Here is a 10657-nt window from a genome sequence, read left to right on the forward strand (position 1 = left end):
CCTTGGAAAGTTCATATTTGCAAGTATAATAGAGAAAACATAGATCCAAGGTATTTAGGGTTGCATGTACACTTAGGAGTGTGAGAATGCTCAAAACCCAACATTTTCCACACTGCAAAAAGTGCAATTACCATCATCAGGGAGCCTGCTGGGATTTTCGTTGCAGAAGGTGCAACAAGATGGGGCACACCTCCCACTACTATAGGGCCCCGACCCCATGTATCACCTCGACTCTCAACCCATAAGTAAGTCCAGTATGTCACCAATGCGGTGTAGTAGGACATTTCAAGAGGGATTGTCCAACAGAGGTGAATGATGGAGGAGTTGACAACTAGACAGGAAGAGGTGACAAGGAACCCTACCGAGGTTTTTGGTACGTTTCAAACAATAAACTTTATGCATCAAATTTTCACAAAAGGTTTTGTCAATTAAAAACATAATCAAAAACTAGTTCCTTATTCGAGCAAATCGCGTAAATCACGGGGAAACTACATATCTTTGAGAATGGACCCTGATGATTCCATATAAATGTTAGCATCATATATAGTTAGGATTCTACAAACTAAGAGTGTGTGATCCCGCATTATTTCCTATTCATGGTCTGAATGTTGATTAGAATAGAACAATGCGGTCGATTATCTTTTAAATCCTAAGTATGTATGGTTAGGTCACACCCATCTATAATAGAAAAACCTAGCATAATTCAGATTATGAATTCCACTGTTTTATATCAGCGCTCCCGTATTTCTAAAGCACCTAGCAAGCAGAAACAAAATAGACACAATAGTAACAACAAAAACGAAACTGGTAGTGATAAGAACATGAACATAGAACACCCTCTCGTTCCTAACAACCCTTCCTTCCCATTCCATGTAGCATTTGTTACAGTAAGGAGTCCAACGTCATTAATTGGCATGGACTGGCTTGATTCTCACCTTACAAACTCCGAGCACTGCAAAGAGACTTCTGTCTAACGCAACCAAATAACAAAACTCTTCCAACCTATAATGGCAAATCCCTAGCATCCAGACCCATGAGCTTCTATGTAAGAAATGCCACGCTCTTTCCTAGCCCCAATAAAGATTTAAAACCAAGAAACAAAAGACATCAAGGGAATCCGAAAGGCTTCCAACCTTCCCCCAAAGATTCCCAGAATCCCTTTGGAAACCTCAACCATGTGTTAAGTGGAGATAGAATCACCTCTACTCTTGGAACCATCCCAATAACCAAGACCCCAATACCACTTAGAACGACCATAAAAATAGACAGTGTCTGATCATAAGAACGATATGATAAATAAGGGGAAACATCAAACCAAGCCTCTAACCGTGGGAAGCACCTATCTGACTCATAAGAAGGAAAGGCGAATTATCCATAGCGCCATTGACTGCTAATAAGTCAAACAAACCCAACCTCAAGGATCCATACTCCCTACCTCGAATCAGGGACTTATTTAACCAACAGCAAGGAACTGCTAGAGGCCGACCCACCTATAGCTCGGAACACCATATAAAGAAAGCTTCCAAGGTAACCTAAGACTAATAAGGTCAGCTACACCATATGCAACCTCAACTTCGGTGAGTACAGAACCAACTCTTAAGGCCTAGAAACTCTACTTCTAGGACACCAGGAGCATGAGCCCTAGTAGACCATTCAAAAGTGTGCGCGAGAATAGGTCCGATACCCTATGGACTTTGGTTACCATAAGAACTCGGTTCCATACATTTCACATTCCACGTATTCAAAACTCATAAGTGTTTGACCACAGAATCTCTGAGAAATCCCCCTCGACGAGATCAAGGTAAAAAAGAATCCACACCCCGAAGAGGGGCATGTGTAATAGACATTGGCAAAGCTTGGGGTACCCACCTACCTTTAATCGAGTACTCACATAACAACAACTATCACTCGAGCATATGAGTTGCACCCTTTGAGGCCCTGTATGGTCGGAGGTGCAGATCATCCTCTGTTAGGCTAAGGTGGGAAACACCCAGCTGGCAAGAGGACAAATGCCAATAACACACTCACTAGACCCGAGATTATCTGAGAAACAACGAAAAATATAGTCCAAGTCAGAGCATGACTCCAAGCATTGCAAGACCGACAAAAGAGCTACGCGGATAGCAGGCTAAAGCTTTTGGGGTTCCAAGTAGGAAATCAGGGTATTATTAAAAATCACCCCTTGGAAAAGGATGATGCGATTTGGAAAGAGAAGTAAACTAAATCCCCAATACATCGGACCATTCGAGATCCTTGCCCGAGTCGCTCCGGTAGCCTATAAACTCAAACTACCCGTAGAACTCAGTAATGTACACCTGCAGCCCATATATCAAACCCAAAGAGGTGTATATCTAATGAAACCCTCACGGTTCCACTAGACGAGATTGAAGTGAACGAGAAACTCCTATTCGTTGAAGATCTTATCGAGATTTTGAATAGAAAAATTAAGCGCACGAAACAATCCGCACCCCACTGTGAAGGGTTGATGGACAGCCAAGCGCGGACCTGAATTCACATGGGAACGCGAAAATCAAATGATACAAAAGTACCCTTACCTTTTCGCTAGTCCTCGTGAATAGTTCATGAAGATTTTCGGGAGAAATTTCCCTCTAACGGGGGGATGATGTCACAACTGGAAAAATTTCAAGTCTAGAAACGAAGCCAAAAGAGTAGGGTATATGTAATGGTTGCAGCTATGCTATAATTATGCTTGAGTAATGTAATGTTTTTGAGAATTACATTACCCTAAATCCTCTTAAGTCAATCCAAGCAATAGGAAAATAAGTTACATCAAAATATTAAACACATAAACAATAAAACTAACATGTTAGAGTTTTCAATCCACCAAGACCATGAGCACTTTCCTAGAAATCACTTTGGCCATGAACCTCTTTAAAACATCTAAGGTTGGCCGTGAACAACTTAAAGAAGCACCTTTAGGCCGTGAACACCTTCCTAGGAGGTGTCTTGGGCGTAAACACATTTAATGATTCAAGCTTTGACCATAAACACCATTCTAGGCAAGCTTTAGGCCGTAAACCCCTCCCCATGATATCTTTAGTCCGTAAAACACCTTTGGTGGACCTCCTTTGGCCGTAAACATTAGTTTAAGGTCCATCTAGGCTGTGAACTCCTTTCCAATTCAATATGTTTACGGTGATGTAAAGTTGTAATGTGTAAAGTCCCAGGGCAAATCCCAGTAATTTATGCTTTAACTTCTAGTAATAGACATTACCCAATAGTAATATCAGGAAACATCACATCCCATTTCGTATTCCCACATAATAGAGCGTAAACTCCCTTCCTCATTTCACAAATTCATTTCACATTCTATAAACCTTCGTGGACTCTCTCAAGAAAGCAACGAAGAACTCCATAAGCCATTTCTTCACTAGTCATCCTAGTCTTTGGTAAAAATTTCATGCTTAGCAAATGATTTATATATATATATATATACACACACACACACACACACACACACATATATATATATATATATATATATATATATATATATATATATATATATATATAGTTATATTGAATCTTCTGCTCGCATATAAATTTATGTGTTCATAACCATATGATAGCAATTTCCTCAAGGAGTTCATCCAACACACCAAGTGTTCTAGGCTCCAATTTCTCACCTCATCTCTTCAACTACACCATCTTCTGTCCAAGGTGAGCTTTATATGTGACAAACTGGAATTTTCATTCGTACAAACTCTAAAGTCGAGCACTTCAATTAAAAGTCAATTACATTTATGCTAATTTTTAGCCGGTTTAAAATCCGTTTGAGTAGTTTTATTAATTATTCATGAATCGAACGGATAAAAGGAAGTGATTTCTAGAATATCGGGATAGCCATGGAACCACCAACACCTTAGTTAGGTGTTCACGGCCAAACAAAGGGAGTTTGGGCCGTGAACTCTTTTGAGGCCGTGAACTCATGGCTTAGACATGAGTTTACTCCCAAATTGCTTCATTTCTCACTTTCACCCTCAAGAACACTCCCCATTCTCTCTCAAGTAACATCTCGTTCTTCACGCGATCTTCCGAAAACGTAAGTGTTTCTCGACTTGATTTGTTTCTATAGCCTAACATCTAGTCTTTATACATCATTTCATCCATTCATTCTTGATTTTCACTTAGATCTTCAAGTGTTCTTCAAAACAACAAGAACACACACTAGTTTTCTTGGACCTTAAACAACCAATCAAGCTTCTATCTTGTAAGTACACTTTCCCTAGCTCCTTTTGTGCTTAATATGAACATGTTTACACTTGAAAAACACCTAGAAAGATAGGATCAAAGGAGTTTACGGCTAAGGGATGTTCTTGGGCCGTAAACCCTTCTTAATGGGGTTAAATGAACCCTAGTCCTTTCCTAAGCCTAGGATACTAGTCTTGATCGTTCCTAGAAGTGTTTAAGACCTTAAGCAACAATCAAAACATATCCCCATAGGATTTTACAGCTGTAAACACATAAGGATATGGTCCTTAGGCCGTAAACTCTACAGAGTAGTGATATTGTGCCCCTAATGCTTTCCTAAGGCTTGGACTTGATCATTGGATGCTCAATCTTGACTTATAAGACCTCAAGATACCAAATGGCACTTAGTACCATGATTTTACGGCCATAAACTCATGGGGAAATGACCATGGGCCGTAAACTCCATAAGGAGTGGTTCTTGGGCCATAAACGCCAATGTCATGCCATACAACCCTTAGATGCAACCCTTTGGTATCAATAGCACTTGAATCAAAGTGTTTCCATGTCCTAGGGTGTTTTAACTTGGTAATTTAGTTGTTAAATGACTAATTACATACATATATGTTTCATTAAATGTTAACTAGGATCATTGTGTTTGTTCAAGTCCTCACTTGACACTTAGCATCTGTTACCGATCCTACTATCGCATCACTCACTTCAGGTGAGTTCATACCCCTGAAACTTATCTTTTAAATGATTTTAAATGCTTTTATAGGGGGAATACAAGTAGATAACTTGCTATTTATAAGATCAATCAAATGTGATTTATAACTGTGTTTCAAACAAGGATTTCATATACTTGAAATTGTGTTTCAAAGCAATCTACTTTTAAATCTTTTTGTAAACTGACATCAAGTCATTATTTATTTATTGCACAAAACTCTTTAAATGTATTACAAAACCTCTTTAAAACTTATATATACTGTCAAAAGCATGTATATATATATATATATATATATATATATATATATATATATATATATATATAGTTATATACGTAATGTTTAAAGGACTTAGGATTGCTAGTTCGCTTTATTTCATTTTCCTTGTTTGGATATGGACTTAGGGTATCAGTCAGTTGTCCGAAGGTCGTCTAAATATTAGATATATATTATGTATACATATGTAGACAAAAAGGTTCTATTTAATCAGTTCATTACCTTTGGGTAGCAAAGGTATACATTCATCTATTCATATACATAACTTACTAGTAAACTATAATAGGTATAGTTTAGGAGGATACTATCATATACAAATACTATAACAGAGAATACTATAATAGAGAATACTATAATAGAGCATACTATAACAGAGAATACTAGACAGAGCATACTATAACAGAGAATACTATTCAAAGAATACTATACATAGAATAATATTACTATAACAAGTATACTATAACAAGATTCAGAGATATCATAATGTGAGATACTACTTCATGACACATCGACCATTTCGTTATGTCACGTTATGTAACCAGAATCTCCTGGAGGGAGAGCAAGAGTTTTCATATAGATCTATACTGGATTGACTATCCTACACCTTTGCTGTTCGCTATAGTGGGACTTGCAAGTCCACGGGTGCCAAATGTCATTTCTTCCGACGTATTTCATTGTCATGTTATAGTCAGATTAGCATGGTAACAATCATATCACATTTTTCCTTAATTAAACCATATGTTTTAAGGTAGTTATGACTTCAGTAATTAATACAAATAATATTGTAGTACACATGTACATTTTCCCATTATATTCTACTTGTGATCTTCTCACATAAAGGGTAATATAAAACTGTATTTTGGTAATGATAGTCATACTTAGGAAAAGCTTTCACTTTTACAAAGGGACAAACATACAAAACGGTCGGGTCTTGGTAGAAGACTACTTTTTATACTAGTAGAAAATATAGGATTTTCTAGGAGTTTTCAAACATATACAAACATTTACATTGTTCAATTTCAAACATTTTCATCAAAATTATACAAACATTGACACTAAATACTTATGAACTCACCAGCTTTAATGCCGACCTACGCTTTCAAAATAACTTGTATTCTCAGGTCACCAGTAGACAAGTACCGATGACCAGGTTTGGAGAAGACGGAGCGTCTTCAAGACTCATCTTTTATTTTGATTATTCTTTTTGGTGTATTGTTACTATTAAAGAACACACATGTATGAAATTATATTATTAATGCAATGGATGATGTTGTTGCTTATTTACTACTTTGCATTGTTATGATATTGTACATGAAGTCCTCCGCCCCAGAACGTTTCCGCCGTTCTTGGTTTTGGGGTGTGAGAGATTGGTATCAGAGCATTGTTTATAGTGAATCGAGTATATCAACCCATAAAAGATATACTAACTATAAATACAATGGGATTAAAATACTCTGACCAAGAGTTTATACTGTTAAGTACTAAAATACTTAACAAGAAGTATACATAATTACATATCTACATACTTACTAATATTAGTGTCACAATGACAAATACGAAAGTATTAAGATTGTTGAATATCACAAGTAAGCTCGGGGATGTACAGTCAGTCCTGGAAGTGGCATATCCTGATCAACTATGCTGGTCCGAGGAGTGATTAGCATATAACCAAGAATGGTTGTGATGTGGCAACAAGTCTAAAAACTTACCAAGACTACTTCACTGAAAACACTAGAACAGAACATAAGTTTAAAATACTATAGGAGTATTTTGTGTTACTATAATTACTTATCTGAGAACTAAAAAGGTCTCTATAAAGTAGGTCAATAGTCCTTAAGTAGACACGCTAAGGTTATATGAAATTTAGGTGTTATAGACTCAGAATCTGTGATCTTTGCTTTACTTCTTGTTCCTTGTTTGGTTGTGGAGTTGGAGTTAGGGGCACTTATTCAAAGGTCTATCCTGCTTTGATTTCATATAACTAGTATACACTACACAAGTATTGACATAACTGATAAAGATCATATTATAATTATCATAGGTAGTACGTCTATTTTTATAAGATTCTTATACCCCTTTTCTCGTGTAGATATCATGGTTGGATTCCATCATCATGGCGACCCGTACTTTCCACACCATGGCAATGCTGGATGGCTTGAAGAAGAGCCTGAAGATGACCATCCAATCCCTTTGGATGATCACCTTGTAGAAGGCTTCTCGAATGGTTCTAACTCCGAGCCTGAAGTCAACAACCGACCCCAAGAGGGTCAAGTCCCAAATCTCAACCCCCAACCTGCGTTTCAAGGTCCCACAAACTGAAATCGCTAGAGCGATGAATAAGGTCAAACTTTACCCTACAACGGGGACCGAAGCTTTTACAACATAAGCGAGGATGGCTCAGCTGACCGAGTCCTGCCTGTCATGGTCCGCAGGATTGCTTAGAATATCGAGCAAGGTCGAGTAGCCATCGGCCGAATCATGGAAATTGATGCCAATTCTGGTGTCAACACAGTCCACATCCCCCCGTATTGAAGAAGATATGGAAAGGAGCAGGAGAACCAATGAGACTCTGCAGCAACAGCTGGCTGCCTCCCGAGCTGAAGTCATAGAACTTCGAGTTCGCCAGAGGGCTCATGAGCGACACCTTCAAGAAGTGGTTCGCCAACTGGCTGATCTGAGGGTTCACCCGAGGAATTCCCATCGCCGTTAGAAGATGTTTAGTACATCTTTTCTTTTGACTCAAGGAATAGCCTTCTTAACTATGCTCTATGAAGCTTTTGTCTGTAAAATATTCCTACTTTCCAAGTACTCTAACTAGGAATCTAAAAGCTGTCAACCTTTCCCCTTATGGTATGATGTAAGACCTACTGTTAGCTCATTTTTCCCCGAACTTGTTACATCAATAATACCAGTAATATTGACAGTTATATGATATGTTGGAAAAATCTGTACTCTTTTGTTTCTCTACTCTTCTACTGTACTTCTATTTCAAAACATACACTCATTCAACTGTTGGACTATGGCGATTTAGCCCATGGATCTCTCTCACCATGCTCACAATTGATTCTAACCACCTTGTACATTTTTCCTTTAAACTTATAGTTGAAGGATGCCTCCTCGCAAATCGGCAAGGCGTAATCCTCCGATTACTCCAACTCCAACACCTCCTCCTTCACAATTTGATATGACAGCTCTTAATGTTGCGGTAGCTGCGGCTATTGCTGCAGCCATGACATAATACCACAACAACCAGGGAGCTAGTGGGGGTGGAACAGTTGTCCATTCCACGCAAGGTGACGTCTTCATGCGCTCGCGAGAGTGCACTTATAAAGACTTCACAAACTGTAAGCCCCAAACCTTCAATCGGATCGATGGAGTCATTACGCTGTCGTAATGGTTCAAAAAGACGGAATCGATCTTTGAGATCTGTTCCTGTACTGAAGGAAGCAAAGTAAAATTTGCTTCCTGAACCTTCAGTGATAGAGCCCTGACATGGTGGGATAGCCATGTCAAGTCCCTAACATTAATAGTGGCAAATGCTATGGTCTGGGAAGCTCTTAAATGGATGATGGTTGAAGAATATTGTGTCACACCCCGAAACCGAAGGCGGAAACGTCTGGGGCGGAGGTGACTTCATGTGAATCATAACCAATGTACATAGTAAGCGAAGTAAAACACAAAACATTACATTACATAGATTTCATTACATCAGTTGAAAAGTAAAGTAGTACAAGTTTCATAGATACATAGTTTAAACAAAAGAAAGATGATTCTTCTACGCACTCCGTCTTCACCAAAAGAGATCGGGATACCTGTCTACAGTGGACCTGAGAATACAAGCGGTTTGAAAATCAGCATAAAGCTAGTGAGTTCATAAGCGGTTTATTTTATGAAAAGAACGAGTTCCTTTAGTTTCCTGAAAAAGTGGTTAACCAAGAAAATCCCATATTTTCTTAAGTGTTAGATACCAAATCCAAATTGTAATGTAAAAGATGTACAATGAAAACATGATTGTTCTGATGATTTGTAAAGTTTAGTTATTTAACTTATTACACTTATCTGGTTACAAACTACTGTTACTCAGGAAAATCCTATACTTTCCTATATGTGTAAGTGTGAACTATTACTGGTTCTGTGTGAGCTAACTGATACTGATTCCGTTTATGTTCATTATTATCCATAGGAAAACCCCATGTTTTCCTGAATGTGTGTGTGTGTGTACTATTACCAATTCTGTGTATGCTAACTGTTACCGATTCTGATTATGTTCATTGTTATCCATAGGAAAACCCCATGTTTTCCTGAATGTGTGTATGTGTGCATCATTACCGATTCTGGTTATGTTCAGTGTTCTCCCCAGGAAAACCCCATGTTTTCCTGAATGTGTGTATGTGTGTGCCTGTCATCCTTGAACGTAAATTAGCTTTACTACGTACATAAAGCTAGTAAATGAGTCTAAAGCATTAATAATCTAGATTGCGAGTCCTTAACCATACTCATACTAGATATGACTCGAGTCGTGGCCAATATCCTTTTTATGACTTTCGTCACCCTTGAACCTTTCGGTTCGGCTGTAGCTAGCAGCCAGGTGCGGGATTGTCAGTCCCGTATAGATCTATACACTCAAGTCACGCTCTCCTACGTTCGGAGATTCTGGTTACAGGGGTAGTCCTCCACTCTCGTGCCACGGGACGTGTTACAAAGGACGTGTCTCCAATCTTTAAGATTACTCATTACTTCTCGCCTAGGGGAAGTAGTATCTATGACTAACTAGGTTCTAGCGTACCTGTCCTGTACACTCGAGCCTAGGTGTTATTATTAAGGACATTACAAATGTTCTATGTTTTCTAATGACGACTATCCATTTACACTCGAGCCGAGGTGCATTATTAAAGACATTCAATGTTCTATATTATCAAATGACATACCGAAGTTTCATGTTTTCTTTATGGTGTTTGACTTTTATACCCGTGCCTATGGTATTTTATTACATACTTTACAATGTTTTATGTTTTCTATCAATATAAGTATGAACAATCAAATGTGAAGTATACAATATGACAGTATATAATAAGAATTGAAAATCGGTTTTTAAACAAATAACTCTGCAAGTTAAAAGAGTTTGTTAAAAGGGTTTTCAATCCTTAAAAATGTACAAGTATGAAACCATTTAACTAAAATCATAAGTTTAAGTACAAGATATTCTTGTACTCTTGCTTGTATTCCCCCCCCCCCCCCCCCCTGAAAACATTGAAAAACCATTGAAAAAGGGTAGGGGTATGAACTCACCGGACGCGGAAATGTGTCGAATGGGATGCTAAACGTCGAACCAAGGCTTGAATATGAGCGATGCTCCTATGTAATATTAAATAATACACAATATATATCTAATTAGATTTAAATAACTAATTAGATACACTTGAACATTCTAAGACGCGAAAACACTC

Source organism: Lactuca sativa, chromosome 5, assembly GCF_002870075.4.
Source record: "Lactuca sativa cultivar Salinas chromosome 5, Lsat_Salinas_v11, whole genome shotgun sequence".
In the NCBI taxonomy this organism is placed as follows: domain Eukaryota; kingdom Viridiplantae; phylum Streptophyta; class Magnoliopsida; order Asterales; family Asteraceae; genus Lactuca; species Lactuca sativa.